Source organism: Talpa occidentalis, unplaced genomic scaffold (genome assembly GCF_014898055.3).
Source record: "Talpa occidentalis isolate TD23 unplaced genomic scaffold, MPIMG_talOcc4v2.1 talOcc4.7, whole genome shotgun sequence".
Lineage (NCBI taxonomy): Eukaryota > Metazoa > Chordata > Mammalia > Eulipotyphla > Talpidae > Talpa > Talpa occidentalis.
In genome coordinates, this window is record NW_023605083.1 from 19,889,329 (window position 1) to 19,904,019 (window position 14,691).

General features: G+C 41.9%; 1 protein-coding gene across 2 annotated transcripts in view; it reads left to right on the plus strand.

Moving 5' to 3' along the window:
• PTPRD (protein tyrosine phosphatase receptor type D) overlaps positions 1-14,691 on the plus strand; it is a 2,089,263-nt gene that overhangs the window by 1,579,655 nt on the left and 494,917 nt on the right. Inside the window, exon 1 of one of the 2 annotated variants that reach the window (XM_054689299.1) lies at positions 10,532-10,629. The exons of the other annotated variant lie outside the window; for it this stretch is intronic. The gene's annotated coding sequence lies outside the window, so the exon portion shown is untranslated. Of the gene's footprint in view, positions 1-10,531; positions 10,630-14,691 lie in introns of those variants that run through there. 2 annotated transcript variants of the gene reach the window in all.

A 14,691-nucleotide genomic window follows, 5' to 3' on the forward strand; every position in this document is an offset into this window, starting at 1 on the left:
CCCTGATTTCTACCTCACTTGATTTGCTTTTGGGCCTCTCGGGGTCAAAGATCACTAATAGCACCAGTTTGGTTCATGTCACTGCACAGATGATAAGCAAAGCTTACTTAAAAGAGAAAGAGAGGAGGGCCTCCCTGGTGGCACAAGGGGTTAAGACACAACCTATGAAGCTATCCACAGCCACTGTAGCACGAATTTGATCCCCAGCCAGGGAACAGCCTACATGGCACAGCAGACCTTTCCTGTCTCGCCCGCTGCTCCCCTCAGCAGTGTATTTCTGTCGATCTGCCTGTTGTGTTCCCCACTCTGTCCTCTCACCCACCACACCTCTGGTCTGTACCCCAGTTCTTGTATGCATAAATAAATAAATCTTTAAAAAAAAAGAAGAGAGAGAGAGGAAAAAAAGGAAATTGTTTTAAGTGTCCATTATCCATTTTATTTTCATATTGGAAACTCAGAATCAGAATCGTTGGAATTGCTTCGTTCTCTTCCTGGTCACCTGGCACAAGAATTTTCAAGGTGTGATTAGACATGATTTTGCATTATTTGCCACTGAGTCCGTCCAGAGCATGCCCATATTTATAATATGTTAATGAAATATAATCATTGGATTGATACCAATAAATCTAACTGTTACACGTCTTGGCATTGAGTATTTTCTGTGACAGTTCATTCAATTTCAGTAGAATTTTTACTTACCACAAGAGACATTCAAAGAATCAGATTTTTTTATGAAGTAATAGTCATATCTGGGTAGAAGAATTAAAAAAAAACAATGATTTAATGAGATGATCCTTAAAGGCTGAGTATCAGTTCAAATAGATGACATTGATGAACTTTCTGACTGAGGAAGAGAAATATGTAGGTTTATTCAGAAAATTCTGGAGTTTAGGGTGTTGGTAGTAAACAGATAGAAATTTATAATGAAAACATGGGTTCAGGCAGCATTCAATTTGTGATGTACTCTGAATGATAGAATACTTGTGCTTAGTTTGTCAGTAATCATAAACCACTGAGTGTTTTTGAGCATGTAACGTACATAATCAAACATGCTCATTATCAAAGTTAATTGGCTAGCACAACAGGGAATGGATAGGGGCAATCGGAAAAAGATTGGGAGCATAATTCCATATGAAAGATTATTATACGACTAGCTTAAAGAACAGTAGAGATATTTGTATAGGGAAGATAGATTTTGGGTGCTAAGGAGACAAATGTAACCTTAAAGAACTGAAAAGTGATAAATATCTAATCAAGAATGGTATTACTACATTTGTAAAACAAGCACCGACTTGTCTAAAGTAATCATATATATATATATATATATATATATATTTAATTTTTGGTTTGCCGCTTTAAGTATCTGCTGGATTTGTTCAGTGTGTGTGGTAATTTTGAGGGTGCATTTTGAAAATCAGGTGACTTGAATTAATATATAATCATATGGGAGAACAATTACAGACAAATGAATGATCTGTACACCTAATAAGTGCACCTAGTTGAGAACAAACATCAGTCACAGTCAGAAGTATGAAGGATATTTTTCTACTAAACTGATCAATTATTTTGACATCTTGTTGGAAACTACAAAACTTTGTAATTAATCTCATTAAAAACTCTATAGAACTATGAATCTTATCTACCCCTATTCAGATTCTATTATTATTGTTTATCTATAACCTTCTTTTGGTGTGCATTTTAATTAGTGAGACCTTACTCTGAGCAAATGCTAGGATATTGTACCTTTCAACATAGGTCCAATAAGAGGGAATAAATATCAAGGAGACATCTGACCAGCCACAGTGGTATCTGAGCACAGGTGTCCATCCATGAACTCACTTAGCAGACATCTTTTGAAATATACTTAAGAGTTCTGGTTCTATGCTTGTTGATGGTTGTATAAATGGTGTAGAGATGCTCAGAAAAGATAAGAAGTAAGAAAAAGAAAAATTTGTCCCAGAGGCAGGACAAATTCATTCTATTCACTTGACTGCGGGAAGCTTTGTAAAGAAAATGGTATTTTACATAAAAAGGGCAATTGACAAGAAATACATTTCCTCTTTCTCTCTACATCCTCCCCTTTCTTTACTTCCCCAAATACTTACAAACACCTGTAGTACCTAAAGCACTATGCTAAGAGCTTTTGGCTCCAATAAAACATTTATTTTTCCTTCTCAAACAGCTGAGAGAGAACATTACACTAAGTATGTAAATCCATTAGAAATTAAGTGACATAATTCAAGTATATGTTAAATATTAGATACAAGACATAGAGTGCAAGGTTTGAAAGGGGCTGAAAACAGTATTCTTTATGCTATGTTCACTGTTTCAAAAACTTCCTGAATGCACGTGGAAGTGCATTCCACAGCTTCCACAGCTACTTTTGGGGATGTTGCAGCAGCTGCTGCCTCTGGGAAACCAGGTGAGAGTTGGAAATGATCCTTAAAATCCCCTGTCTGTGAGAAGACATACTTTTTGTTATATGGGAATCAACCTGTGATATTGCACTTCTGAAGTGAGTTTCTGAAAATCATTCCTGAAACCCTATTTGAAAGACCCCTTAACAATAGTTTCATGGGGCCTCCCCAGTAGCACAATGGATTGAGCACAGTGCTGTGAAGCTGTCTGCAGCCTCTACAGTGCGGGTTTGATTCCTGGCCAGGGAGATTCCCACATGGCGCAGCAGACCTCTCCTGTTGCACCAGCTGCTCCCCTCAGCAATGTTTTTGGTCCCTCTGCCCCCCACACTGTTTCTGGTGAATCCTCTCACCCTTGTGCGCCTCTGGCCTGTACCCCAGCTATTGTAGAAATAAAAAATAAATCTTAAACAAATAATAGTTTCATGACTCTATATGGCTTTCTTGCTAAAAATGTGAAAGCTGAACTTTTTTGGTGGACATGTTATAGGACAGGGAGAGGGGCAGCCCAAGCCCTGCAAACCTGCCCATTCTAAATGGGTTCTGCCATCCGCCGCATCAACACAAAACATATGAGACTTTAATGAAAAGGAACTGTAATAAAACTAGGAAACAATACAGGTAAGGCAAAGAATCTAGTTTCTAAATCAAGCACCCAAAGTTACCCATCCCCTCGTGGGTAAAAGTCCATCCAAATGGGATTGGCCCAGAGCAAGGCCCCAAGGTCTGCCACAAGTCTAAAGCATCTTCCAGTGGGGACCCACAGAAAAGGGTCACAAACAACAAGCAAACAACAAGCCCGGAAGGAAAAGAGCAAAATCAACATCAAGATAAAAGCTGCCATTGTCACCTCCCCACAGGTCTCACCCACATCTGTGTCACCCAGTCTATGACCAAAAGACAAGCGCAGTTTCTTCACGTGTCTCTAGGCTCCATGTGCCTCCTCCAGGTCTCCTGGCTCCATCCTGCTTCCTACCTCAGTCTCTTCTTCAGCTTCTCCTCTTCCTGCTCAGCTCCACCCTCCCTTGGGTGGGGCAGGGAACCTCCCCCTTTCCTGGGGACCACCCTGTTCCAGACACACAAGTCCTATTAACTTCTAAAAAGTGCTGCGCTTCAGATTTTGCCCTCTTTTCTCTCCCCCCTCCACCTCCCACCATTGAATATTGGAGCATATTCTTTTATTAAGTAAATTCAGAACCCTCTACTGTGTTGATTGGAAGTCATTAACATCCTACAGCATGTCCTACCTGGCCTTGTGCAAATCAAATTCTAAACAAATGCTGCTTTGCTATTCCACCATTCTCTTCAACAATACCAACTTTGGCCATGGAACCAAAATAACATGTATTTCAAAATTTAATTTCACAGGCTCCCTGGTTGGCATAGGGGTTGGATTTCAGCGCTGTCACCTCTGTAGCCTGAGTTCGATCCCCGGCCAGGGAGCTGACCCACAAGTCACAGCAGGCCTCTCCTGTCTGGCCCGCTGCTCCCTTCAGCAGTGTTTCAGTAGATCTCACTGTTCTGCTCCCCACTCTGTCTCTGGTGGATCCTCTCACACACGCACACACCACCCCCGCACCTCTGGCCTACACCCCAGTTCTTCTATGCATAAATAAATCTTTAAAAAAAATAAAATAAAATTTAAATTCACTTCCAGGTTAAGTTCCCTGCTTATGACACTCTATAGATCTTAAAAACAAGCTTTATTTCTTCTTTCAAACAACTTTGTTATCCCTCCCCAAGAATATCTGTGATTCATTTCCATCTTGCACTCCACTCTTATGTCATTCAGCAAAATGGAGCCTGCCTCATCAGTTTCTGGTCTCTGTAGGTTTTTCCTCTATTGAGTGATTAATTACCAGCTTTCTGGTGACTTCTTAATCCTTTTTCTATATTTTAAAATATTCTTCATCTCAAAATTCTCTAGTGTAAGATACAAATACTAAATGGAACCTAAGTAACTGCAATTACTTTCCTCTCCATTCAGCCTTGGCTTTAGTACCAAAGTCACCATTTGAAAATTGTACTAAATATCACAGAAGTTTAACTTAAAAATAAACAGTAGGCAATTAGTTTCCTCAGACAGAAAACATTAGCATGTAAAGGTTAAAGTGACAAAAAAAGTGCCTATTCCTTATATTACTAACAGAGCACCCATTTATGTTAGTAATGGTACTTTTAAAAGATGCTGCCAATATAGAAAGATAGGTGGGCTTTGAATCTTTAAACAGATGAAAAACAACAAAACCGAAACACATTTATATTGTAGGAAATACTGGAATTCACTGCTTAATGTATGAGTTAATGGGACTTCTTGACAAATCACCTGTTAAATTTTAGCTGACAGCTTGTCATATATTAATTATAAATAATTGTAATATACGGTTATCATAATGCACGCAACAAAAAAAAATAGGAAAGGTAATTAGAGTATATCCTTTGTTTCCCCCCTTCATTTCTTGCTCACAAGAAAAAAAAATGACCCAGTGTTTCACTTGGGTTGGGATAGTGCCAATGGTTAATGGAATGCCCCACTCTACTAAAGAATTTAATGGGAATATCCATTTGTCACCGTCGCATGCTGTAATCTCCAGTAGCAGAGCCAATGGAAATAGCATCGTACCATAACGTCCTCTACACACTGCAGGTGAGGGTGAAATGCAGCAGCTGAATTGAACAGAGTGAGGGTAGAAGACCGGGCTTTTCTAGGTCTTTCTTTAGAGAAAGACGTGGATTTCTTATTTTTAAGAGTGCAGTGCTGCCTGACAGCTACAAAAATGCACTGCCCTTCAGAAAAAGAAGGTGCATTTCTTTCATATAGAGAAAAGTGTGCATGTTTGCCTAGCATTTGTCAAAAATCTCTAATCACTTCATTGTCTGCTGTAAGTCCACCTGTTTGTAAAGAGACAGGGGAATGGAGTCAAAAAGACCAGGATTGAAAGCTCATTTCATTCACCTCCTCCTTCTCGATTGGAGTTTTCAAATATGAAGAAAGGGAATAAAGGCAGTGAAACTTGCATTGTTAGTGGTAGAATCCATAGGACTGTATGAATCAAAAATTGTAGCATAGCACCTGAATTATTGGTCTTCCTTTGATCTTCACAATTGAGATGGAATTATAGTGTAATCTGATTGCTTTAAATATGTATATCTTACATTCATAAATGAATTAAAATGGGTAGATTAGGGACTGTGAGATACACACACATATTTATACATTAGGTATACATATTTTGTCTTTCTTACTTACTAGCTCTGTTTGTGGCAAGAAGTAAACTACTGAGAACCAGTATGATTTAAATTTGAAAAATTCAAACATTTTAACACGGTGGAGGTAAGTATTTTAAATTAATCAATTTAAAACCATTGACTACTATCCTGTTTCTTCATTTAGTGGCAAATTAGTGAAATATAGGACACAATGTAACCTCTATAACCAGAGGTCCAGATATTCATTCCAGGGTCTTATGACACTTGTGTCTTCAGAACACATCACATAGTGCTTGAATTTCCATTTCTCAATTCAAACAGGATTTGATAAAAACTGTGGCCCTCACAAAGAAAGTATGACTTAATTGAAAATAATTATTCAATTTCTTGTTAGCACTTTATTATCATAATATAGTATCTTGTAAAGACATAAGATTTAAAGTCAAATATTAGTTGAAAATTCTGGGCTTGCTACTCACTGGCTATGTCAGCTTGGCTGATTACCTCTCCTCTCCGGTCCTTTTCCCACAATTTTACAATAAACTAATAATACTCAACTAGCAGGGCAGTTGTTGAGACTAGAGATGAGATAGCAGTTTTCAAACTTTTTTTAAAAAGATTTTATTTTTTATGTATTTACGCATACAAAACCTGGGGTGTAGGCCAGAGGTGGGGTGTAGGCCAGGGGTGGGGTGGGGGTGAGAGGATTCCCCAGAGAAAGAGTGGGGAGCAGAACAGGCACACGGACCAAAGACACTGCTGAGGGGAGCAGCGGGCAGGACAGGAGAGGTCTGCTGTGCCATGTGGGTTAGCTCCCGGGCTGGGGATCGAACTCATGCTACAGTGGCTGGCAATAACTTGATAGCACTGAGATGTTAACCCCTGTGCCACCAGGAGGCCCCAAACCTTTTCTTTTAGTCACCAGCCACATGATCAAAACATGCTTTACAAAACAGTACATACAATGCATTCTATGTTCATTTATTTCCTATTTTCTTTCACTTAAACTGCTTATGACTCATTAGATTTATGAACCACAAAAGGTCATAATGTTCCTTTTGTAAAACACTGCAATGCAACAGCGTGATGCTTACTTACTATATAATACAAGTGTAATAAATGATTACTATTACTGTCATTATGATTATTTTTGTCTTCTGTTAGGATGTTTCATGATAGATGAGAAAAAAATCTTTCGAGTACTTCTAGGAACTAACTCCCTTGGATGGGGTCCAAAACAGACTCATACTCATCGAATGCTGAATTATGCACTAGAGGGGGTTGTGCTATAGCAAAGCTCCTGTGTGTTATTCATCACAGAATGTTAGGACTGGAAAGGAACTAAGAAAATGTTTTCTCCCATTGCTTCATTTTCCTTCATGCAAGTATTTCTGGTTTTAAAAGTCTATATTTATTGCTCATTGATAAGTTGGAAAAAGGACTTCTTTGATCCAAAAGTGGGATGTAGTGATGAATAATGGGGAGAGCGGGGCACTGGGTCATAGGATCTGGGTTATTGTGCTTCTGTCACTAAATAGTTGGGTCACTTTAAACTGTCAATTTGCATACCTGTAAAATGAGGTGATTTCAATTTCATTAACCCACCCCGATATTCTTTGATTTCTAGTCTGCAACTGGTGAGCTATCTTGGTGATTATCCTAGATGCCTGAAGATGCTGTCTTTTTTTTTTTAAAGATTTATTTATTTATACAAGAATCAGGGTAAAGGCCAGATGTGTGGGAGGGTGAGAGGATTCACCAGAGACAGAGCGGGGAACAGAACAGGCAGATTGACAAAATACACTGCTGAGGGGAGCAGCGGGCATGACAGGAGAGATCTGCTGCACCATGTGGGGCCCTCACCAGCGGACGGGAATTGAACCTGCACTGCAGAGGCTGTGGACAGCTTCACAGCACTGTGCCCAACTGCCTGCACCACCAGGGAGGCCCTCAGGATGCTGTTTTGTTACAAATTTGCTCTGAATGTACTAACACATGTACGTGGGACTGCAGCCTTACTCCTGCCCCTACTCAGATAAGCAGGCAAAATTTGACTCCTCTGCTCCTTCTTATCTTCCTCAGCAGCATCACACTGAATAATGCTATCTCTTTTATGTGATAATACTTTAGCTTCTCTAGTCTTCTCCTCCAACCCCTACTACCTTCTCTAAATTGTTTGGTTGAATCGGGACAAGAACACTTAGACGTTGTGGGGTGAGCAAAGTTGGGTGTTTGGGCTCATGCTGTCTACTCTCCTGACTTATGTCAGGATACCTTTCTACCTGCTTGTCATTTACCTTGGTAATGACCATCACTGAGTTCCCTGGTTAGTTTAATAGTGGGGTATGTTGATATTTCCGTAACTATTCTCCCCAAGAGCAGCCAGACATCCCATTGGGTTCTAATTTGAGGTCAACATTTTCTAAATGAGGTAGAAGGCTGTGTTTCAAAAACAGAGGGACACTAGTTTTAAAAAACAACAACAACAACAACAAAAACTTTGTTGCCCTGACATCCAACATTGTAAGAGGAAATTGGGTTTGCCTGTCTATGGGCGAGGATATAGTAATGAGAAAGGCAAATCAGTGTACACCTTGAGTGAGAATCACCAGTGTGGAGGCTCAGCTTTCTGAATTCATCCTTAAGATGCTGCAGGCAGGTGTCCACATTCCTGCCAATGCTTTCTGTTCCTCGTGTCATCAGAAAGACTCTGGAGTAAATTTGGCTCTAGGGGTTGCACAGAATATATTTCTTCTTGATTTTCATTAGGAAGCAAGCCATTAAAAAAAAAAAAGAATAAGGAAGTGTCATGCTAAGAGTTCCTCCTTCTACTCCCCCACCCCAAAAATAAATCTGGAAAACTAGACTTCATTTAGAAAGACTCCTTTCAAAAATATGTGATTTCTTTTTGGAGCACACAGGAGGCAGAGCCCAGGCTACCCACAGATCCTTCAGAGCCTTTCAGGAGCCTGGCTTGCAGTTTGGAGGGAGCAGTGGGGCAGCCTAAAACAACAGTCAGGATGCTGGATCGTTAGGCTGAATGGCCAAATCATAAGGGGGGTCTACTTAACTTTGCTCTTTCAAAGACAGTCTTGAGCCTGCAGGAATAAGTACATGTGCATGTGCTGGCGTGGACTCAGAATTAGCAAGGGAAGTGGCTGGAAGTCCTGCCTTTCCTTTATTTAACCTTTCTGACCAGGTTTCTAATAAAATTTTTGTAGGCCAATTGCCAATGGTGGTCTCCAGCTGCTGACATTTTCCACATGCTGGAGATTCTATTAAAGTGAAGAAGGTTAAAATTCACCTCTTAGCTAACAACCCTCACAGGGTGTTTTGTGGATAAAGCTTTTGTAGCCCAACAACTGAGTGCCTATCGAGGGAGAGGGTTTTATGGGTGTCCTTCAGAGAAACCCTTCAGAGAAACACCGCATTCCCAACACCCCAACATAAAAGCAAGTAGCATGGAAGCAAAATAAGAGTTACTACACAAAGATTGATTCGATGCTTTCGCTTCTTCCTCCCTGACTCCAAAGTGCATCGTGCAAGCATCCTAGAATAAGCCTGCCAAGGTGAACTGGGGCGACACAAACTGTCTCATCAATGTGCGCTCCTTATATCATCATAACTGTTGTGAATGGGGCACGACTAGACTAGCGGGTTTTTTTTTTTTTTTTTTCTTTTTCCTCAGGAGCATTGGGACGCAAGAAAGAAACACCTGGGTGTGCATCTCTCAGGAGATGCGTGCATTTGTTAGAGAGGGTCTTGTCTGGCCTGGTGGATGGATGCTGGGGAGTGACGTCACCCCCTCCTCTGCTAGTGTGTGTTGTGTGTGTGTGTATGTGTGTGTGTGTCGCCTCCTGCGCCCATCTCCAGCCTGCCCCTCCTCCGTCCTGCTCTCAGGCCCCCTCTCATTCGGTCAGCGGTCCAGATTCAGGGATTCGCCAGCGGGCGCAGCGGGCCTGGCTCTCCAGCGCCCGGCGCTCCCACACTCCCACTCTGGCGCTGGCAACGCTCACACACAATCCCCCAGCGCTGGGGCCCCGCGGTTCCGTGGGATCCCCAGCACGTTACGAGGATTTCAGAAATCACCCAGACTAGGAAACAAAGAGCGGAGCTTTCCAAATCACTTTCCTGAGCTTTTCCATTTAATTTCCCCTCCAAAGCACCTCGCCTCCAACCACAGCCACCAGGTTCACGCCAGGTCCAAGGACTGGGCAGGACTGGCCATCCCACCTCCTGGCCAGGACTCTGATCCGCCCGTCTCCAGGCGTCGCCTCGCCCCCTCTCCCCCGCGCCAGCCTCAGTTTCTGGTTACCTCTCGCGTGCGCTTCACTTTTGGGGGAGCGAAGAGCAGGGAGGGAGGCGCTGAGGGGGCCAGCCAAGTTGCTATTTGTGACCAAAGAATCTTCTTTAAGAGAAGCAGCAGCAGGAAGGAGGAAGCCAGAGAGGCGGAGGGAAGCGAGGAGACGCGGCCCCGGACCCCCCAGCCGAGAGCGGCGGAGCTTCGAGGAGCGGGAGGAGGGAGAGCAGCGGGAGGAGGGAGAAGAGCCACAGCCGCGGCGGCGCAGCCGGGGAGCGGGCGCCGGGAGAGGCGAAGCTGCGCGGGCAGGAGAAGCCGCCGCGGAAGCCGCGGGCTCCAAAGGGCCGGGAGGACCGCCCGGGAGGAGCAGGAGGAGGAGCAGGCGGAGAAGGGGTGGAGGGAGGGCGGGGGGGCGCGCTCCTGTGGATGCTGGATTTCGGATTTTCGGACTCCCTCGCTGACTCTCCTTCACTTCCTCGCTCCGGACTGGGCTGGCCGCGGGAGGGCCGAGCGGCGGGAACGACCAGGGGGGCTCCCGCGGTGGCGGCCCCAGCTCGGCGGGATTAAATTGGCCGCCCCGAGGCGGAGGCTCGGGCAGGCGCGGGCTGCGCGGCCGTGGCGGGGCGCGAAAGCGCTGGAGCAAAGTGCTGCCGGCGGCGCGGGAGGCGGGTGGCGGCGGCTGCCGTGAGCCAACATGACCAGGTAAGTCCCCCGAGCCGACCTGGGCCGCCCCCCACCCCTTTGTCGTCCGGTCTCGCCGCCCCGGGCTTGCCTGGAGCCCAGCCCCGGCGGCCCGCGCCTCCCGCCCGGAGCCACACTCCGCGCCCGCGAGCCCCTCGCCAGGGCGCCCGGGCGCACGGGGTGCTGCTCCGCCGAGCCTCGCAGGGCACAGCTCTCCGCACGGTTCGCGTCTGGCTTAAAATCCGACCTGAAGGAGAGGAGATTGTAAAGAAGGAGGGTGCTCGGGTTCGTGCATTTGCGCGACCCCCCTGTTTTCCTTTTCCCCCTTAGGTGGGTGTAGTATTGGGGGAAATCGTGGAGCTGTGGGGCAATGCGACCCTACCCGGGGATTCTGCTACCGCATCTTTTTTTTTTTTTTTTTAAGGCTGTGATTGCTGTTTTAGGGAGGGTTGGTTATGGTGAGGGGGCGATTTCTTTTTTTTTTTTCTTTCTTTGCTCTGAACTAGTGGGGAGAAAGAGAAATAGCAGGAATGAAAGTCTACGCGGCTGCCTTAGAGGAGGGGGTTTTTGGAGACCTTTGCATGGCAGAACCAGAGAGCTGAGTAGTTGTGCTACGTGAATCTGCTGTACTTACACACTGATTCCGTAGGGAAGAGAACGCAGAATTTGTAAGGAAAAGTCCAAGTTGTAGGAAACAATTTTAAAAGAGAGCCAGGGACAAGCCAAAGGTTCTTTGCCTGCTTGTGGATTTGTTGTAGTTTTTGTATAGGCGTGTGGAAAACTCGCACTCTGTCCATGGGAGGTTGATTTTCTGGTAGAAGCTTCAACGCATGAAGTCAGTTTTCTTAGGCTTAAAAAATATATCTTGAATACTAGCTATGAGTTTAGCTTGTATTAATTGGCTCTTCCAGGCTTCCAAACAGTACTCTCATTCTCCAGAAGCCGACTGTCACAAACCACTTGTATTGTTTTCAGATTGCCTCCTAGTCCGTTTTGGACCTTTAACACCCAGGGAAGATTCCTGAGGAATCACTCCTCCTGTATTTTCTCTTTTAAAGTTTTTTTTTTGTTTGTTTTTCCTTTCACATGCCCACAAACACAGTGCCAGTGACTTCAGAGTGTAGTGTACACAGTAGTAGCTGCTGTGACTTGAGATAGATTCACTGTTGGACTTCCAGAGCTACAAACATTGACCTTTGCTTTTGGTGTCTTCTTTTTAACCATCCTGTAGCATATGGGGAGTTAGTTCCAACCATTGATACTTTTGACCATGGGGGCTATCCTTTCTCTGTTAAAGTGTACGTAGTCATCTCTCAACTTGAGTAAAACCAGGGTGATGTAGCAAGACTTGAAATATTCTAATTTAAAGGAGTCTTTAGATGATTCCAACTTTAAAAAATGTTGTGTTGGTAATATGATATTTAGAACAATGCCTAGTAGAATTATACTTACTTTGAAAATATGTTATACACCATGGATAGATAGTAATTTGTTCGATGAAGCAAAGAGAATAAATTTTCAGTGTCCAGTGCCTGAATTCTTAAAACAGATACCCTAAGTGGACAATAGAAAAAATAAAATCCTACCTCCCACCTCCCATAATTATGTACTGTACTTTGCTTTTCAATGGAGCTAGCAATTCTGTGACAGATTTCTTAAATTCACCCTCATGCTATCAGCTATTATTGTACTTTCAAAGTGTGAAATTGACAAGCTGGTCAGTTTCATGAATTCAGCTGTCAGATTGTGTCCAGTTAAAAATTGCTAAAAGCTGTAAATGTGCCTGCCTGGAATTTTCTTTTGTAAAGGAAAGAGCGCAAGGGGATGGGGAGTATGGAGTATTATTAATCATGGATCTGTTGAAATAAATGCACTCCGGTATAAGTTTCATCACTGACTATTATTGGGAAATTTGTTTATATTTTTACTATTATGAAAGTGGTCTTCAGTTTATATTTCAAAGAGCAAGCACTTTACATGGAAATAATCTATTTGCAAAGATTTCAATAATTACAGTACAATAGGCATGAGATTCAAAGAGGAAAGGTGTCTCTCCTAAGTATACTTTATATTTATGAATAATACACTACTTTTTTAATGTAATGTAATATGTTACTTTTGTAAAGAGGTGGATGAATTTAACATTTATTGTGGGAGTTATGTAACAAATTCTTCGTGGACTAGTGCAGTTGTAGTTACTTAAAGTAATGAAATGCAGTGATCTGTTTTAATATATATTTATTTCTGCAGATCACCATGAAAGTAAAACTGCTTCAAGTATTAAATATAATGAGTTGATTTGCCTTTTAAGATTGGCAGTCCTTTAAACCCAGAATATCTCAAAGTGGAGAACTAAGAATCGGAATCCCCTCATCTGCTGCTATTTGCTAAGCCACTAGGGGCCTGTATAACTGTTCTTATATCCAGAAGATATTCTTGTATGGCATATGCAAACCCTTCCTAGAGAGACATTAGAAAAAAAAATCAAGTAGACAATCCCCAAGTTTTCGTTTTGTCTTTTTTAACCTATTAACTCACCCTCTGATATGAGTCGTTGGTATTGATTGAAGGTTTTTCAAGAACTTTATTTAGGACTTCTCTGAAACTATGGCGCTGTAAGGACTATTTTTGATAGAGAATTTGAAACATAAAAAAGGTATTTGTGCAAATTCCTTTGCACATGTGACCTTAGTTTCCAGTATATGTTCAGGATAAACAACTAGGAACATTAATAACTTCTTTATTGAACTGATAAGGATGTTATTTGCATAATGTAGGGTTAAAAGATAAATGAAGCAGAATTACTTTAAAGGAAAGTGTAGTCATAGATTGATGGTGTGATTAAACTAGCTTTGTAAGTGCTATGCAAGTTAGTATGGAAGGAGAATCTGAGGCTGTGACTATAGTTTACTCAGCACTTAAGGGACCTGGACTGAAGATGCACTATACATTTTTAAGTGTCAGTTTCACAAATTTGAAATCGACCAGCCATGGCAATCTTGATAGACATTAGGCAATTAAGGTCAAGTATACTTACACTGTTCTTTTGTTGATTTTCAGTTTTTCAAACTGACAAGGGTGACTATTTGTAAAAGAGCACACTATAAGTATTTGCATATTGGATTTCCTTCAGACCAAACTTGATTTATCAAGCCATTGAACAATTCTATTTTTAAAGGCATCTAGGGATAAATGAGAATTCATTGACACCATCTCTTATGAATAGTGCCATTTCAGGAAAGATGGATTTCTCAAGGTGATTTTGAGAAACTTCCTTTCTTTTGTTTCTGTGGATATGTGTGGGTAGTTTGAGAGTTGAAATGTGTGTCTGCTTTAATTTGTAATCTTGAGAACATCAACTTTTTTAGGTCCTTTAAATCTCTCTCTATATTTAAACTTTGGTCATGGGTACCTTTTTAATTTGTGAAAGTTTCTGGGTATCTCAAAAATAAACTTTACTTTGATGTAATATAGTTATCTTAGTGGACACAAAATGGATTTGCGTTACTAGTATAGACATAGAAGTACTAAATATAAATCATCTAGTTTTCCAGAGTCATCAAAAAATGTATTATTTTTTCCCTATTTTCTTGATGGACAGTAATTTTGGGTTGAAAAGGTTAATTCTTGTGTATAAATGAATTACATTTTGAGCTAGGCCTATTTTTAGGTATCTTATTGCCATATGCAGTTGTTTACTGCTTATTGTAGTTTGGTTTTTTTGAAGTCTTTTCGGAAAGCTCCTTGTGATGGCAAAGGTAATTTGCAGCCTCAAGCAAAGTCACTGTTTAAAAACCTTTCTTTTCATACTATCAATAGTTTGTCAGGGAAAAGCAAAGAAAGGAGCTGCACTCTGAACTACATGATTGAGGATTCCTGTATAACATATCAACTGAAGAAATCTGATAATGTGGAACAAGATTGCTTAGAAAGGGTTTGTCAGTAAGTTTCATTCCAACAGACATCACTTGTTTAAGTGTCTGTAATTGCATAGAACAGTGACATTTTCACCAAAGGATAGATTTGTTTGAGGATATAGTTTCTATATGGATAATCTTATTTGCTTCTAATTAGTAGTTGGTA